The 19,079-nt window shown below is 36.7% G+C and overlaps 1 long non-coding RNA gene across 2 annotated transcripts in view; it reads left to right on the forward strand.

The window, feature by feature from the left end:
* Positions 1 to 17,630, forward strand: part of LOC143651653 (uncharacterized) — a 39,858-nt gene extending 22,228 nt beyond the window's left edge. Inside the window, exons 3-6 of one of the 2 annotated variants that reach the window (XR_013160101.1) lie at positions 7,675 to 7,789; positions 10,611 to 10,709; positions 11,759 to 12,028; positions 17,445 to 17,630. This is a non-coding gene — a long non-coding RNA (uncharacterized LOC143651653). The remainder of the gene's footprint in view (positions 1 to 7,674; positions 7,790 to 10,610; positions 10,710 to 11,758; positions 12,029 to 17,444) is intronic. The other variant, XR_013160100.1, reaches the window with a different exon arrangement.
* The last annotated feature ends 1,449 nt before the right edge of the window (positions 17,631 to 19,079 follow it).

The raw sequence follows: 19,079 nt of genomic DNA on the forward strand, positions 1-19,079 counted from the left end.
CACATCTGTGTAACAAATATTTTCCTATTAAGTTAGGTCCCCAAATTTCTGAAAGGTAGCATTCAAATTCTGAATCCTTCTCAATAAACTATTTACTCTATGATAAGTGAGAAGAGTAAGCAATAAAAGAGTGGCCTAAACTTTCCGGTACAGAACATTTTCTTATAGAATAAATGTCTAAGATTAGGTCTCTTATTTTCCCTGGAGGCAGTTATATCAGTGATTTCCTGGGAGGTCTCATACATTGTTTCTTTCCTTTGAAGCAGGACTAGGAAGGGATGTTTAGTTAAACTGTCACTATTTCTTAATGATTTGGACAGGTCACTTTTGCATTGAAATATTTCTGGAATAAACCTTTGATTAAAAAAAAATGCATTGGCCAATTTAACCTTCCAACCCAGTAAAAGTGAGAACATTTTCTCCGAGTTAATTAGGAGTTTCCAGAAATTAATTTTGAGCTGTTTGAGATCTCTCTGTGGCTCAAAAATATGGTAAGAACCTAAAAAGAAAAGACGGGAAAAGAAAGCAAAATCCAAAGAGCCCAAAAATGCAAAGCGATATTTTTCCCTGACACACAAGGCCACAGCGTACAGAAACCGGGGACGAGTGAGTGTCAATTTCTGTTGTTGACATGAGGTATAATAAAGGTGTGACAGCCCTAACACAAATAAATGAACATCACAGCAAACTTTGCTTGTGCTTTGAAAGTTATTGAAAAAAATGTGGCATTATGTTTAATTTTTGCAGGTGTGGAAAGAAGCAATAGGCGGCACTTATTTAAATAAATATGACTTGTAGTTGATGTTTATTAACTCTCTATACTCTAAATATTCATTCAAATTTCTGGCACAAAAGGTTGAACTATACGGAATGTAGAGTATGTGCCAATTATTTCACTTTTATTCTTTCGCCTTTGGAATGCAAATTGAATGCCTATCCAAATGAACCATCTCACGCCTAATCACATGATATTATCACATTCCTTTTATTTATGATCTATTCTGGAGCATTGCATCATCTCTTTCGGAATATGATGTTCCTGGAATTCTTCGAGATTCTCTAGTAGAGCTGAAGAGAAGCAGATCTATGTAGTGTAGAAAGCAGTAGGTGCTTAATTTTAATAGGCGACTTTTTTTTTTTAACCCAGGCAGATCCTGCTGTGTTTGACAAATATGTTCTAGAAGGCAGCTCAATCTCGATGTTATGTGTAACTTTATCTTATTCTCCTTTGAGCACTACTCTTCTCACAAAGTGAACTCTCCACTGCCCAAAGTCATTATACTCTTTCCCTTTCACAGTGTCCCTCTTAAATGTCAGGCATAACTACATTTTTATTTGCAGAGATACCGCCGCTATGAATGAGTAAAAAATTTCTGCTCCCCCGCCTCTCTCTCTTTACCCTGTGCGCATTCTACTAATATGATTTGTTGAACAAATTGTTCCATTAATCTGGGGCTGTTTGACAGAGTGAGAAAATAAGTGCCAAAGTGAGAAGATTCACAAGAATCGGAAATCTCAGTGCCTCTTTCTCAAGGTAAATAGTTATTATATCAGGGTGTCAGACTGGTGAAATGGATGTGCTTTCATTCTCAGTTTGTAAATGTCACTTTTCCTCAGCCCATCAGGGTGACAAATGAGGTGTGGGTTACAGTAAGAGTTCATTCTTTGACAAAGTTCTTAACAGTCTATTTCAACAGAAAGCATCCAGCCTTCCTCACTTTTTAAATCTCAATCCTCACCGCTGCCAGAAACTTCCCAGTTCTCCTCTGACTACTTAATCACCATCTTCAAAGAGAAATACTCCTGTAATGAAATTTAACATCTCAAATAAATTAAAAGTAGATAGAAATTTAATTTATATAGGCATAATATGGATTTCACAGAGAAATTCCACCTTGTGGCTGCCTAGAGTTTATGGTCCCAGGTAAGTTTATGTATTAGGGTCTTCATTTAAATTTCTTTCATTTTTTTTCCATACACATTTTTAAGCATTGACAATTTAATCTTGAGAGTTTTATAAACTATTTTTAATGCCAACTAATTAGTAGCTATGTTCTGTAGAAATAATCTAGGTAAACAAGTTGCTGTAATGGTAAACGAATGAGTGAGCAAGTGACTGAGCATTAGAAAGATAATTCAGCGTCTGACCACAATCCTTCTTCCCAGAATATGCTGGTTTGATTAACCTAAGAAATATAATATTTGAACAGCAATGAAATAGTTTGGTTTTATAAGTAAAAGAAGCTTTAGACAAGATATGCAAATATACAGAGAAACGTCACAGAAATGATGTGGTGAAAAGATCGATGCTAAAATACAATGGATTGGTTGATGCTATTGCCCCAAGGATCCTGTCCATTTGTCTTATGTGAAATTAAAATCCTTTTGTTGATGGGGCCCATCATCGCTGCAGTCTTTTACCAGCCAATTTGCTGGTTTTGCAATTTGTGATTACTAATACAGATCCAACCACCTGTTTTGGGTATTGAGTCACATGCCTACCTAAGCCTTTACCATTTGCTAAGTCAGGTTTTTTTCCGTGTGTTATTTAGAGTCCCCGAATGTGATTCTCTATAAAACAGGCACAACAAAATTTAGCCTGTCTTCCTCACAAGATAGTTGAGGGGACCAAATGACATACTGGATGTGAACCCTCTGAAATTGTAATAGAAAATGATATTCACTTCCATATACACATTTTTCTGGACAAGAGAATTAATGCATATTCACAGGAATGCAGGAACCCAAAAGGGCCAAGAACCATTGATTTTAAAGTTGTGCAGATAAAGAGGAAACAAAACTAAAAGGAAGATAGGAGAAAAAGGAAGCATACTGGGGGCCAAGAGAGAGAAAGATCTATTGATCAACAATGTCAACCCCATTGGATGGAGAAACTAAGATGTAAAAAAGGAAAGAAATTAAGTCACATGAGAATGAGAACTATCAACCAGTCCACATTCTCCAAGTGACAATCTTTCAGATAATATTTGAGGATTAGTCAGAAAGGAAGGGTGACATGGTCAAGGGAACAGAGAAAAAAGCTTTGGCAGGAACAACAAAGAAGGACAGCCATGGAGAGACACAACACTTGGGTGGCATTGACTGAGGGTGTGTGATGATTAGTTTATGGATCATCAGACCTTGGACTCCATAAGGGGTGACAAGATGAGCAAGAGCTGAGTCCATGGCTACCAAGACACAAGGATGAGCTCACAGAGAAAGTGTGTTTTCCTGCTCCTTTTACATAGGTTATGTAACCAAGCTGCTTAGCCACAGGTGCTTTCAAAACTCATGAATCACTAATATCTTAAATAAGACCCAGAAAGCAGTAATCATAAAGGGAAAGTTTAATAAGTTCAAACAAATTACAATCAAGAACTTCCGTTAATCAAAAGACACTATAGAGAATTAAGCCATAAATTGGCCATTATTGATGTTGCCTAAAACCAGGAGGACTGTTTTTCTAGAATCTACTAAAGAAATTCTACAAATTAATAAGGAAACAGACTGCCCAAGAAAAATATAGAAAAAGACTTTAATGGGCACATTCCAAAACAGAAAATCCAAATGACCAATGAATATAATGAAAATGTGCTCATTAGCATTTGGGGAAATGAAAAAAGACCACAACTGATAATTAGGGAAATGCAAATCACTAACAAACTGAAGAAAATAAAAAATGTCTGTCAATACCACATGCTGCTAAGGATGTGAAAAAATGGGAACTCTAATACACCACTTGTGAGAGGGAAAATGTTTAGGAAAATGGTCTTTGGCATCATTTAGTAAAGTAATCCTATTCTTAGCAAAGCTCATGGTAGCATTTTTTGTAAAAGCAAAAAAAAAACCTGTTTATAGGAGCATTTTTTTTCAAAAATTTTGAAACAACCTAAATATGCAGAATGGATAAAAAAAGCTCTTCGTAAATTCTGATGATGAAATATTATACAGCAATGAAAACAAAGCACAGCTACATATGACATCATGGATAAATATCACAGACATAATGTTGAAAGAAGATTGGATTATTAGTCCATTATATACAAATGAAAATTCAGGCAAAGATAAGATTGTTCAGGGATCTAAACCAGAGACAAGCAAACTACAGCGCTTAGGCAAAATTTGACCTGTGGCCTGTTTAATAGTGACCTGTCAAGTAAGAATGAGTTTTAAATTTTTAAAAGCATGTTTAAAAAAATAAAAGAAGAAAAATAATGAGATAGATGCATATGTGGCCCACAAAGCCTAAAATGTTTATTATCGGGTCTGTTAAAAAATTTACCAACAGTTATTTGAACTATAAAGAAAAGGAAGGGAACTATCCTCATAATCAGGAGAGGTTCACCTCTCGGGGAGAAATGGCACTGTGATAGGAAAAGGAGTGGGAGGTTACAGGGATATTGACAATGTTTTATTTCCTCACCCAGTTAAGAGCTACATTGCTATTTTTTTTTTTATATTTTAAGATGTACATGTATTTTATGTATCTTCTATTTGCATATAAACAACACAATTAAAAAATGCAAACTTCCTTTACACATAGGCTTTTTGTTAACTGACATGCTTTATTTTATTTTTATTGTGTTTCCATTTTAATGGCAATATAAAATGTTAAAAAGAGTGATATTTATGAACCATAAGACTATACTTCTAAAGTATTTTTATTTAGCCATGTTTGTTTTCACCCTTGCTGTACCAGCTTGGAAGGATTTACGTACCCTAGAAAAGCCATGTTTTAATTCTAATCAGTCTTGTGGGAGCAACCATTTCTCTTAATCCCTATACAGCACTGTAGGCTGGAAACTTGATTGAATTATCTCCATGGAGATGTACCGTGCTCAATTGTGGGTATTAAACTTGATTAGGTGGAGTTGTGACTACACCCATTCGAGCAAGTCTTGATTAATTTACTGGAATCCTATAAAAGAGGAAACATTTTGGAGAAAGCTGGAAATTCTGAGAGAGGAGAGGACGACAGAATGACAAGAGCCATGAAGCAGAGTCCACCAGCCAGCGGCCTTTGGAAATGAAGGAGAATGCCCCTGGGGGGGTTTAATGAAGCAAGAGGCCTGGAAAGGAAAGATGTCGCCATGTTGGCCATGTGCTCTTCCAGCTGGAAGAGAAACCCTGAACCTCATTGGCCTTTGTGGGCCAGAGTATCTTTCCTTGGATGCCTTAGATGACACATGCCTATAGGCTTACCTTAATTGGGTCATTCCCATGGCCTAAAAACTGGAAACTTGCAACTAATTAAATTCCCCCTTTTAAAAGCTGTTCTATTTCGGATATATTGCATTCTTGCAGCTAGCAAACTAGAACACTTGCCATGAGCATATATATCATCATACTAGAATAATAATTAAGAATATAATTTTGTATTCTAAGTGTTTGGTTAACACTCAAAGTTATTTTCTGATTGATTCAAATCTTTGCAATTATAACTGCTAAAAGCAAAACCAGAATGTGGCTGTATTAGTTAGGGTTCTCTAGAGAAACAGAATCAACAGGAAACATTCACAAATATAAAATTTATAAAAGTGTCTCATGTAACCGTGGGAATGCAGAGTCCAAAATCCACCGGGCAGGCTGTGAAGCTGATGATTCCAATGGAGGGACTGGATGAACTTCTGAAGCAAGAAGAGCCTGTCTCTTCTGAATCCTCCTTAAAAGGCTTCCAGTGATTAGATTAAGCATCAATGATTGCAGAAGACACCCCCCTTGGTTGGAATGGAATCAGCTATGGATACAGCTGACATGATCATGATTTAATTCTATGAAATGTCCTCATCTCAACAGACAAGCCAGCACTTGCCCAACCAGACAAACAGGTTCCACCATTTGGCCAAGTTGACACATGAACCTTACCATGACAGCAGCCAACATAAACTTTTAGCAGCAATATTTATTGCTTATATATATGCAAGTTCTGATTTATTGAATTACTCTCACTTCATGTTGCTCCTTACAAAATTTGCCACTCAGTATACCTATGTTGCTTCACAATTCTACATAATGCCAATAATACATCTTATTCAAAATTCTTGACTAGGCAGAATTGTGTACTAAAGGGTCCATATAAAGTTTTGTTGCCACTGTGAAATTCCTGATGTGGAATGCAGCTGAAGATTTTCCTAAAATGACTTCAGGATTGTTGTTTCATTAGCGTGAGAATAGTAAGGCTAAGGAATGAGTGATCACTAAAAACATACCTTCATTCACAACATGGATGAGATTTACACAGTGCAAATTCACACTTATCCTACAATTGTTCTTGTATGAATAAATGATTTTGCATGATTTTTCATGAAGACGATCTCCAGCATGAATTATCTGGCTCTCTGTCAAGGGGCATCAGATTTTGGTAAAGACTTGTCTCTCTATTAGGTGGAGCAGTAGATTAAGACTCTTTCACATTCATTGAATGTATAGTATGAGTTATCTCATGTTATTTATCATCAGGCCATCTAGTAAAGACTTTGCTACAAGGGTGGCATATCAATTCTGGTCAGTATGAATTGGCTTAGATTGAGTAACTAGACAAGATGAATAAAAGCTCTACCAGATTGATTACAATGTTTCTTCAGTGTGTGAGTTCCCTAGTATGTTTAAAGGTTAACTCTCTACCATATCCAAAACATTTATAGTAAGAGTTCTCTCACGTTATCTAGGGTCCTATCATTGACTGAAGCCTTTCACATATGTGGCATTCATAGGGCTTCTTTCCAGTTTGGGTTCTGTCATGGTGTTTACAACTGTGATAATAAACTAAGGTTTCCCCACATAGATAATATTTTTTATGGTATCTCTCCAGTGTGAATTTTCCTGTCTTCTAAAGTCAGAATGATTTAAGCCTTTTCCACATAGGTGGCATTCATATGGTTTCTCTCCATTGTGAGTTCTTTCATGTTCTCTCACATAAGAATACTGAGTGAAGTCATTCCCACTTAGATGGCATTTATATGGTTTTTCTCCAGTTTTTCTTTCTTGTTCTCTAAGGTAAGGATGCCAAGTGAAGGATTTACCACATGGATGGCATTCATATGGTTTCTCTACAGTGTGAGTTCTCTCATATTATCTCAGGGCAGAATGTTGAGTGAAGGCTCTACACATAGACGGCATTCACATGGTTTCTCTCCCATGTGAGTTTGCTTGTTGGAACATTGAGTGAAGGCTTTCCCACATAGGTGACATTCATAGGGTCTTCCTCCCTTGTGAATTCTGTCATATTTGCTAAGGTTATAAATTTTATTGGAGGCTTTCCTACATAGATGGTATTCACATTCCATTGTAATGTGTAAGGCCAGAGCTTTGAATAAACAATTTACAAATTAGATGGCATCCATATGACTTACTTCTAGTGCAAATTTCCTTTTGTTTATTAAAAGATTACTGGTCACTGAAGGCATTTCCAAATAGATTACTGAAGTAAGATTCCTCTCCCTTGTCAGTTAGCACGTGTTGAGTCATGCTGGAACTGCAAATAAAATCTTCAGGCAATTCACTACTTGTAATGCCATTCTTTTCAGTATGAGATGTCTCCTTCAAAGAGATGTTGGTAGATGTTTCTTTCCTGTAGATAAGTTGCATGGATAACATTTCTTGTTTTTAAAAACCACTTTCCCTGCCTGAAACTGAATACTGCTTTTGGAAATATCCCATTCCTTCTCTTCACAGTTCCTCTCCTTGATCCAACTGGAAACATGCATCTGATTTGAAGACCTGATGTGCAGTGGCCGCATTGTCAGTAGGTCACCTGACAACTGTCTGCCTCTAGGTTTTCTACAACCAGGTGAGCAATAGACATCGCCTGAGTAGTCCCAGGACCATGGGTGCCTCCTCCTTGGGTCTCATGGGAATGAAGTGTTTGTCTTTCCTGTGGAAGTGGCACCTACACATAGGCTTTTTTTGTTTGTTTTTCATTTTTATTACTTCTTTGTTTTTGGTTCTATTTTTTTAAATTTGTTATTACACATAGACTTTTAATCAGGTCTCTCTCATAAAGCTGACATGAATCCAGTACATGTTGTAGCCACAAGGACACATATCAGAATAGATGCTATTGGACATTGAGTCAGGAGTGGTGATTATTATTTCTGGATTCTGAGCAGCTGTTTTATACATATAATCTAAAATTTAGAGATAAGAAAGAAGTCGAACAGGTTGGGGTCAAAGTAATTCAGAACACAGGGGTAAGGAAGACAGTGTCTATATTTTAGAACCACACATGCTCTTTGAGACCAATGGAAGAAAGGTTTATTTAATCTTGGACTGAAACTTTCTGTAGTGCATAATCCACTTCAACCTATCTGTATAGCTCATTTGAACAACTGAAACACAGAGAGCATAGAATGAGAAAGAGGTCCTTTAATTCTGTATAAATTATTGCAATGCTTGGAAACGTCCTAGAGTATATTAAACAGATAATCAACAAGTATTGGCAAAGTCCCCTGAGGGTGGGGAGAAAGACTATGGAACTATTAAACCTTACCATCAGGGATTCCCCTGATACTGTGTCAAACTTTAGGGACACCCAAATCAATAGGCCATGCCCTTGTTCATGAGGCTTATGCTTGTGAAGTTTATGTAGGTAGCAGAGAAGCTTAGACTACCTATAGATTAGCATGCCTAAGAGTTACTTCTGGAGGACCTCTGTTGTTGCTCAGATATGGCCTCAGTCTCTCTAAGCCCAACTCTGCAAGTGAAATCATTGTCCTCCCCACTATGTGGGACATGACATCGAGGGGTGAAAGTCTTCCTGGCAATGTGGGAGAGGACTCCCAGGGATGAATCCAAACCTAACACCATGGGATCAATAATTACATCCTGACCAAATGAGGGAAAAGAAGTGTCATTAATAAAGTATCGGTGGCAGAGAGAATTCAAATAGAGTCAAGAGGCTACTCTGGAGGTTGCTCTTATGCAAGCTTCAGTTAGACCTTGCTACCTATCATAACCTGCCAACCCCCAATCAGGACCATTCCAGCCAATCCTAAGGAATACCTATGGAAATTTATAAAATTTCACAAAGGTTCCAGGTACTAGAGTAACTTGCCAGAAACCTACAATCTCCAGATGGGTCCCTGGTCCAGATAAGTCCTGACACCTAGCCCAGAACTCTCCAGAACATCAGATAGTTCCATCCCTCACCCCATGTCAGTGACAGACCCTTCCAATGTCAAAAATGTAGAATTGTCATCACCCAATCAACACCAATGAGAACTATGGAAAGATCAAAGTTGATGGTGGAATTATACATAGGAGATAGGACTTAACAAATGAATATGAATGCTAAATCATTAAATTGATATCTCTTTTAGTCTCCAGTATTTTAGAGCAGCTAGAAGTAAAAACCTAAAATTGTGAAATTGTGACCCATGTCAAAGTCTGAAATATGTTCTACAACTAATTGTGGTGCTGTGCTTTGAAATTTATAGCTTTTTTTTTGTATATATGCTATTGTTCACAAAAAAAAGAAGGAAAAAAAGTTGATTGTGATGATAAAAAAGTGTTTAAGCCCTCTAGTCTCCTATATTCTGGAGCAGCTACAAGGAAAATATGAGAGGATCGTATGGTAGCCCATGACAAACTCTGGGATCTATCCTATAGCCACTTTTTGAAGAGTGCTTTGAAAACTATTGCTTTTTTATTTCTTTGCTTTGTATATATGTTATACTGTACAATAAAAAAGTTTAAAAAAATAGGTGGTGTTGGGGCTAGAAGCAGGTGTTTAATCAGAGCTTCCTGAAATGGAATTGCCAGAGACAGAGAGTTTAATGGTAGAAAAAGAACAAAAGGAAAATGATTTCATCAAAGATTAAAACTGAGTCGAGATCATAAATGAGGCATTGGTTAGGGATGTCAGGAGAAGTTGAGAAAGTAGATTTGGGTAGGCAGTTCAAGACTGGTCCCTGAATGGTGAGAATATATCAGAGACCAGCTTTTTTGTAGTTCCATCTCAGTGCCTGAGTCAGCCAGGTAGCAAGAATAAGGACCAGAATTCAAATATAACATGAAAAGTACCATGTAAAGATTTGAATACTGCTTATAGACCACCGACTTTCTTCAAATAACCAGAGTGACTTTAGTTTTAGCCAAAAACCTAAATGGTTGTACATTGGCACTTCTGTCCTGTATAAAAAAAAATGCTAAAATTGCATATCATATCAAGGTTCTCTCTCTTGCTTCATGCTCATAATTATTATCTTGGAAAAGCAAAAGAAGTATTATAAGAAATACCTTGTGCTTTGCTAGAAGATGGAGTAGGTAAGAAAATTATTTCTAAAAGTACAGATGGATTCTGTGCATACAGACATACTGAACAAGAAATTAGTACTTCCTATCATGAATTGATAGCCCTCAGAAAGTTAATAGTAACTGACTTATTCAACACAGATTTTTAGGCTATCAAAATTTAATAGTGTAGACCTCTGAATGACTCTAAATACTTTTGCTTGGGCCTAACTCTATGGGTACTTTCTGACTTTCAGAGTATTAGAAGGGACACTGATGGATTATGAAAATAGAAGTGTATCATTACTGAAGTGTTTATAATTTCATGATTTTTTTTCCAGCAGTGCACTACATTCACATTATATTATCTTATTTTGCAGCAAAACTATAAATTAGGCTTTGCAGGTATTATATTCTCCATTCTCCACATGAGGAAACTGAAACCAAACAGTCTAAATTATTTGTCCAAGATCATGAAGGTAGGCAAGATACCATTATTCTGAAACTAAGACTTTTTGATGCTTTTCCAACACTTTTTCAATGATTTCACATACTTCTGGGATATTTGACCAGAGCAAACTGAAAAAATGAAAACATGGAAGGAAACTGCCATTTAGCTTGTTCTCTGAATGTCATTTATTGTGAGTGGATGTAAGCTATAAGTGGGATAGAAGATCAGTACATTTAAGTGAGAGCAGTCATGAAAGTGACAAGACAGAAAAGTGAAGAGGCAGTGACTGCAGGTGCTGTGCACCAGGATGGGCAAAGCCTAAATCAGGTGTGGGAGATTGGTGGGTGGACTGTAATAGTCACCAAAAGGAGAGGCAGATGAAAAAGGACAGGGTACATCAAGGGTGGGCTACAGATAGGGCTGTCAAAGGTAAGCTGTATCCCCTTAACAGATTGTCTGTGGTCAGGTCCTAAAGAGGATTTGACATCTCTTTTCTCAGTCTCACTACTGTCTTGTTACACAGAGAAAAAAGAAAAAACAAAATACACTGTCATCCAAGGATACAAATGTATAAGTTAGGAGTCACAGGAAATAATTCTAAAGGGTGTTCCTCTCCATATAGAAATCATTTATTAATATAATGAATTTTTATATTGATTTGATCTGTGTTCTTAGAAATTCTATTTCAGAAAATATGAAGCTTGGAAAATATTCACATTCTATGATTAATATGTTTAACCTATAAAGAGCTCTTCTAAATAAGGAAAAAAAGAAAGAAAACTCATGAGCAGAATGTGTAAAGTACATGAACCTTCCATTCTCAAAAAATGGAAATGACCATTATGTAGATATAGAAAAATATTATACTTCATTAATGATCAAAGGAATTCAAATATTTTAATATTTCACGTTTCAAATTTAATGATATTTCCCAATGTTGCAGAAGATATAGAGAAAGAAGCATTATCATATATCACTGTGAGAAGGTAATTAGTATATTTTTTACAAGGTAGTTTGACAATGTGTATCAAAAGCTTTAAAACTGTTCATAACTTTGACATTATTTCCTACTTCCAGGAGGAAAACATAGAATCGAACATGATTAACAACTTGTAAAAGCCAGCACTATCCTGATTCTAAAACCAGACAAGAATGTTATAAGACAAATAAAATTAGAGCTCAATATTCATCATCGAAACAGATTTTAAAACCTTAAAGTATTTGCAGTCAAATCTAGCAATATATAAAAAGTGCCATCAATACAAATTGTGGATTATTCCAGGGCCAAAAGTTGTTTTGGCATTCAGGAATCGATCGATATGATTCTCCCTACTAACAGAATAATAGGTAAAAATATGTGATTAATCCAATTGATGTAGAAAAAGTATCCTAACAAATTCAACACTCCTTCATGATAAAAACTCTCAACATAATAGGAACAGAAGGAACCTTCTTCAATCTGATAAAAGACATCTATAATCAATATAAGGCTAACATAATTTATGGTAAAAGAACATTTTTCCTTTAGGTTGTGAATAAAGCAAGGATGTCCTCTCCCACTGATGCTATATATTGAACATTGTATTAGAGATCCTACCAATAAAACAATACAAAGCATAAAGCATATAGAGAAGAATCAAGCTGTCTTTATTTTTTGTTGATGATAAGGTCCTTCTAAGCTCCCAGAAATTAAAATCAAAAAAAAAGGAAGGAAGGAAAATTTCTGCTCTTTAAAAGATACCATTAAGAAAATATCAAGTCATAGACTATGAGAAGATATTTGCATTCTGTATCCAGAGTGTTTACATTATTCTTGAATGTCAGAGATAAGATGCACAACTCAGTAAAATGGGGGTAACAAATGGAACAGACACTTAAAAAAAAGATTTAGGAAAAATTCTCATCATCGTTTTAGTCACCATGGAAATTCAGATTTTAAATCCTAATAAGCTACCATTACAAACCCACTAGAATGGCTAAAATTAAAAAGACTGACAGTACCAAGTGTTGGTGAGGATGTGGAACAACTGGATTTCTCATCTGCTGATGAGAATAAAAATAAATGGCACATCTATTTTGGAAAACGTTTTGGCAGTTTTTTAATAGTGGTAAACATATATACTTAGCATATGACTCATTGAGTCACTTCTAGATATTTACCCAAGAGGAATGAAAAGGTATGCCTACAAAAAAATCTGCATGTGAATGTTTATAACAGCTCCGTTTATATTATCCATACTGAAAACAGCCCAAATATGCAATATTATTGTGAGAAGAATTTATAAACAGCTACAAATAGTCATGCACTGGAATATGACTCAGCATTTAAAAAGAATGAACTGTTGTATGAATAACATGGAAGAATCTCAAAAACATTCTTCTGAGTAAAGAAGTCACATACAGAAGAGTACATACTGTATGATTACATTTAAATGGAATTCTATAACAAGTGGTTATGGAAGCAGCAAGTAGTTGCCTGAGTCTGTAGGTGGGGGGTGGACTGACTAGGGCTTGATGGAATTTTATGGAGGGATGGAAATGTTTTATTAACTTAAATGGGGTAGTGAACGACTTGAGTGTTTGTGTACGTGTTCAACAGAACACTTTAAACCATACACTCGAAATAGGTGCATTTTACTGATATGTCAAATATATGTCAGAATTGCTGGCTTCACTGATGAGACTCAAAGTATGATTTTATTTGAAGGAAGGGGGAGAAGGCGGTGTCTTCCCTCATAAGCAGCTGGTTTTATCATTGCCTAGAATGGAAATGTAGGAGAAAAACAAGTTTGAGGGAAGGGGCAAGAGGATGATTGTACCTTTGGACTTGATGTATCTGAGTTGCCAAAGGACAAGCACGCAGAGATGGTGAGTGAGCAGCTGGATAGATCTATCTTTTGTTCAGACTTGGAGACAGAGATCTAAATGGAACTGTAAGAGAGTCATTTGCACAGAAACTTGCCATGAAGCATGCATAGAACACCAAGAGATTCTTGAGAAATCTAAAATCTGAAGGGTGGACAGCAAAAGAAGAGATGGTAGTAGTTTGAAAAGAAGGAGATGGGGGGAAGAGGACAATGAGTGTCACTTACAAATTTCTTTTGCAAATTGAGTGCCCAGTCATTTGCCAAATAAATAAATAATAACTAGGTGGAGACAGGTCTTGTCACCAGTTGACATGAGGAGAAAGGGTTATTTTGAAAAAAAAAAAGGTTAAAATGGGCTCCTCTAGCACATTTTCCTTTTGTAAACTATTTCGGTTTTTCTCATATTGATTCATTCATCATTCAGCAAGCAGTGTTTGACCTTATATATTTTTTCCAGTCTTTGCGAATAAAAAGACAAATAAGACACAGATCTTATCCACAAGAGAATTGCATTTTAACAGAGAAGACAGACATGTAAACACAAATATGTACAGAAATATGAGGGTTTCAAGGGGTATGGCTGACATATGGAAGGTGATAGGGATGGTACGTAGAAGAGTGGATGATATATACACATTTCTACATGGGGATTTAGATGAGACTTTAGGGATAAATTTTGGTTGAAAACAAATGGGAATTTACCAGAAACAGAGAGGTGGCAATGGAATTGTAAACAGGAGGAAAAGTGTGAGCCAAGCCACATAGGCATAATGCTGCAAGACTCACTCAGGGAACAGCAAGGACTTCTGGATGACTGGAGTGTCAGAAATGTGGCTGAGTACAAGGTTGGGGATGGAGCAAAAGATGAAACTAGAAAGGCAGGTAAAGAACAGATGTCAGAGTGTTTACGATTATGTGGTGAGCCTAAAACTACACAGAATTCTAAGAAATATTTATTCCTTTTCATTGATAGATTCCTCCTGAAGGTTCTCCCAGCTGTTATGAAGGGGCTAAGATAATATATAGAACAGATGCAACTGGAAAAATGTTAATTTCAAACCTCTGTGTCTTCTGGACACAATCTTGACTTGTCTACATCATGAATTCTACTGAGTTTGAGTGATTGACAGGAAGTAAAGGCAGAGAAACAGCTATTTCTTTACGCCTGGTTGAATTGTTGAAACATTTTAAAGTATAGATTAAGTAGAAACAGTTTGAGGACTAGGAAGAAAAAATTTCTGTTTGAAAGAATTCAGCAAGCAAATGGATGGAACCATGAATTGATAACTTCAGTCATGTTTTACCTTACTCAACGACATGATTTTTAATCCCTTTGAAAATTAGCCATGGTTGACTGCTTTGTTATGGCTATTCCTGCATTCTTTAAAACTGAAAATAATCAAAGATGCCTAGTTGTATTCTACAATTGTACTTTATACTTATAGCTCATGAAATGTTTTTGCACGCAGTATTTCATTTTTGTGTGTGTGCAAAGGAAATAGGGTTGGTATTATTACCCCCATTTCAAAGATTAAAAAAACAAAACAAAACAACAAGAAAGTTCATGAAGTTGAAATAAATTGCCAACTGCCAGGCAATTAATGATAGGCCAACTGAGGCTAGACTACAGGTCTCCTGGCACAGCTTCCCCAGGCTCTTGAGTGTGCTTGCTTTTCATAATAAACAAATAGAGGGGAAACAGTCATGTCCAAAAAGGTTAACAAACAGGATAGTGATGGAATAGACTCCCAGAGTCACTGGCCAAACCATACTGAAAACAAGAGTATAATAATAGCATCTTCCATAAATGAAGGTCCTAGAGTAAAGTTTTTCTGGAATTACCATTTGAGAAGCCAAAAGGACTGATAGGTGGATCACAGATCCACAATACAAACTGCATTTTTACAATGCAGCCTTGGGAGAGAGGAAGAAAGACAAAATATATATATATAATCCCAGAATCAATTTTCTCTGTCTGTAGTTGGGATGTGCATTAATGGTCTCACAGAGACAGGTCAAGTTCTTGGTTGAAATCTACAGTGCTCTGGCATGTGACTGTCATGGTGGAATTAAAACCTAATGCAGAATATGTTCCACTGCAGATCCACCTTTCACCCATAAGTAGCCTGTTTGGAGCCCTGAGATACTGACTTTTATGGAATGCACCAATAGGCTTTCTTGCCTCCTGAGTTCCAGTTGGGCTCAGCCAGTAGAAGGCACTGGTGGGAGATTAAAAGGAAGGAGGGTTGGAATGTGTAAGGTCAGAGTTTTTATGTCCCCCACCCCCAAGACACCATTACTTCCTGAGCAAAAAGCTCTCACCATACAGTGTATTCCCCCTATGGATCGAAGAATGGCTTTCTCCTCTTACCCTCTAAGCCCAGGGTGCACCTGCCCCAGACAGTTGACACCTGCCCCAGAACAATTTACTATCTTTTCTAGTCTGGTTCCTTAAATCCACTTACTCACACCTTTGTAAATCCCTGTATTAAACTCTCCACAAAATATCATTTTTGAATCTGTGTCTGTCTCCTTCTCATACCCTGACTGATAGTGACTGGTTTCTAAATTGGGGGCATTAGGGAAAGCATAAAAGACCATTTCTGGGAACATAGAGGTTTGCTTTTTCAACTTCTTGAGTTAAGTTGCTTAAATAAATGATGATCCAACATCTAAAACAAAAATCTGACAGCCAATTTATTTATATTAACAAGTTTTAAAATCATATATACCCAGAGCATCTTCTTTGATATGACCTTGAGACAAAACTTTCACTTGGTCATCCACACTCAGTATTATTCAATCCCATTGTGGTTAAGTTAATAAAATACACCTTACATCAACAGTGTTCCTGACATCAAAGGTCAGCTTGTTCCATCCCACTCAGACTGAGTACCTGCTTTCCTTCACTCAGGGCACATGGTATTATAGGGGAATGATCTTTCACATCCCAGCAAAACATCTGTGTCTTCCTGGTAGCCCAAATATCAAAATGTCCCTAGAAGGGGGAAATACTGATCCTGTGAGCTGTAAGAAATCTGACACCCAGAAGTACCTCTTTCATTGGACATCAATTCTTTCTAGTGTTTAATCCCTTAAGAAAATAAGCCTAGTGGGTAGTTACTGCCCAGTGTTTCCATCATGATGGGGCTGTCTAGCTAAGATCCTCATATATACTTCTGGAGAGTAGTTATTCATTAGTCACATGGTTTACCAGAAGATGTATTATTTCTGGAAGTAAAAGTTCCTTCTCATTTTTTCCAATAACAATGACTACTGTATCAGTCTAATTTCCCTATCTGATAATCAGCATTGATCACAAAACTGCAAATCATACCCAAAGATGAATGACTCAGAATCTTCAGGTGTGTGGGTGTGGCCAAGGGGTAGAGGGAGGGGCTTCATAAAGGTCTCTAAGAGGTACAAGAAAGCATATATTTAAAGTTAGGAGTTTGAAGTACATTTTGTATCATTGTATAAATTTTTCTTAATATATCATCAAGTAGTTTGTCTACAATTGTACCATCCTTGATCACGTAGCTAACTGAGAAGACAGGCTAATTTCTATTTTGTTAAAATTGCAATAGTAAAAATATGTTCCTGCATTTAAGGTGAAAATGCCATGACACCTTATAGCAGCTTGTATAAGCACATAGAAGGTGCCAAATAAATATATACTGCCCAACACCTTTTTTTTAAAAAAAAAAAAAATGCACCTTAGAATGATAGAATGCATGATGATGTGTGAAATACCCGGTGAGGTTGACAGAAGGCCCACCTGTGTTACAATATTTAAATTTTGAAATGATGCTTTCTATTAGCATGCTTTGACTTCTCCTATCCATGGGATCACAATTGCATGTGATATTCTGTTTTGTTTTGCTTTCTACCCAAAGCGTCTTGCTGCCTGAAGACGTCTGATGGTCAAATCAGTGAACAAAAGGAGGATATCAAGAATGAAATCTGCCATGCAAGAACATTCTTTTATTTGTAAACACCACGCTTTATAACTCATTATCCATGATTTGTGTGCTCACCAAGCATATAGCTTTATTACTATAATGTGAGTAAATTGCCTGTAATTCCTGGTCCTGGGAACATATATCTATAATTTGGGTCAAAATATGTCTGCCCACTCTAATTTACAATAAGTCCTTAATGTAGTTCTAGTTACACTGGAAATTCTGAGTTTTCATCTTCACTGCTTGCTCTTAGAATTCCAAAAAAAGGAAAAATGACTGTAGAGTAGATCTCAGCCTTTGATGAGATCAATGCAAGCAGAAGTTGAGATTCTGCTGAAAAGACTTAAGGAAGATTTATCTGTGTTACAACTAATCATCAGCAGAACATTTGCATTCAGTGTAGGAAAGGCCTAGAATTTGAATTCAGGAAGACCTATATAAATCTCACACCTGTTACGTACTTAGTGAGTCATGTTGAGTAAGATATAATCTATCTTATAGTTTTCTGATTTGCAGCATTAATAATGCCAACTTTGTGAGAATTGCATGGAAGAAAAAAGGAAAAATATATAATTCGGTGCCTAGCAATGTGCCATCATATTGTTGGTGTTTACAAATTATGAATCCTCTTCTTTTTTATATTTGGTTCATTTCTTGAAAAGAAACATCATTTGCCAGTATAGAGGAGATTGTAAAAATGGTCACAGATGCTTATGCTCCTAGCATCTATACCATTGAAATGTGTGTTATGGCAGTGGGCCATGTGACTTATTTTGGCCAAAAAGTATTAGCAAACATGATGGAAGCAAAGATGTCAAAAACACCTACACGTTGAGACTTATTCTATTGCTGTGCTTGGAACTGTGGGATCACAATGTGAATGAGTCTGAGCTAACCTGTCAGCAGATGAGAGGTTGTGTGGAGGAGAACGGAAGCACTGGAGCCTCCAGCTAACTGGTCAGCTCACAACGAGCCAGCTGCCTGAGCAGCACAGCCAAGATAAGTCAACTGGTCTGGAAGAGAAAAATCACCCAACTTCCCCACAGAATTATGGACTAAAGAAAATGATTGTTGTTTTAGCTATAATGCATGCCACTTTTTGTTTTCAATGCTGTAACTTGTAGGAAACAGAATTATGGTGACCCTTTTCATTCTGGTTAATAAAGGTATAGACATGATGTATCCTTAGTATCTCAGGGCATATGAGAAAGGAACTCTGGCTGATGTTATGGAAAGATATACCCATTAAAGATGCAGAAGGAAGCAATGTTAAAAGAGCTAATTCAGCAACCCATAATGTTCACAGAATGTGCAATGCTGCCAGTAATGGGTTATACAACCTAAGCAATGGAGAAGTGGCTCCCAAAGTCATGAATATGGTTATAGAGCAAGGGCAGAAGTGAACCTTGGCAGAAACATCCCTATAAAGGTAGCAGCTGATGATGGGAATAAAAGCAATGGGCTGTGATGAGAAACACTGCGTCCTGGGCTACCTGACACTTAGTGCCTAACTTCCTAGGAACCAAATCCTGGATCTGTTAGTTGAGAATGGGAGAGATGGAGAAATAT

The sequence above is a fragment of the Tamandua tetradactyla genome, chromosome 12 (assembly GCF_023851605.1).
Source record: "Tamandua tetradactyla isolate mTamTet1 chromosome 12, mTamTet1.pri, whole genome shotgun sequence".
In the NCBI taxonomy this organism is placed as follows: domain Eukaryota; kingdom Metazoa; phylum Chordata; class Mammalia; order Pilosa; family Myrmecophagidae; genus Tamandua; species Tamandua tetradactyla.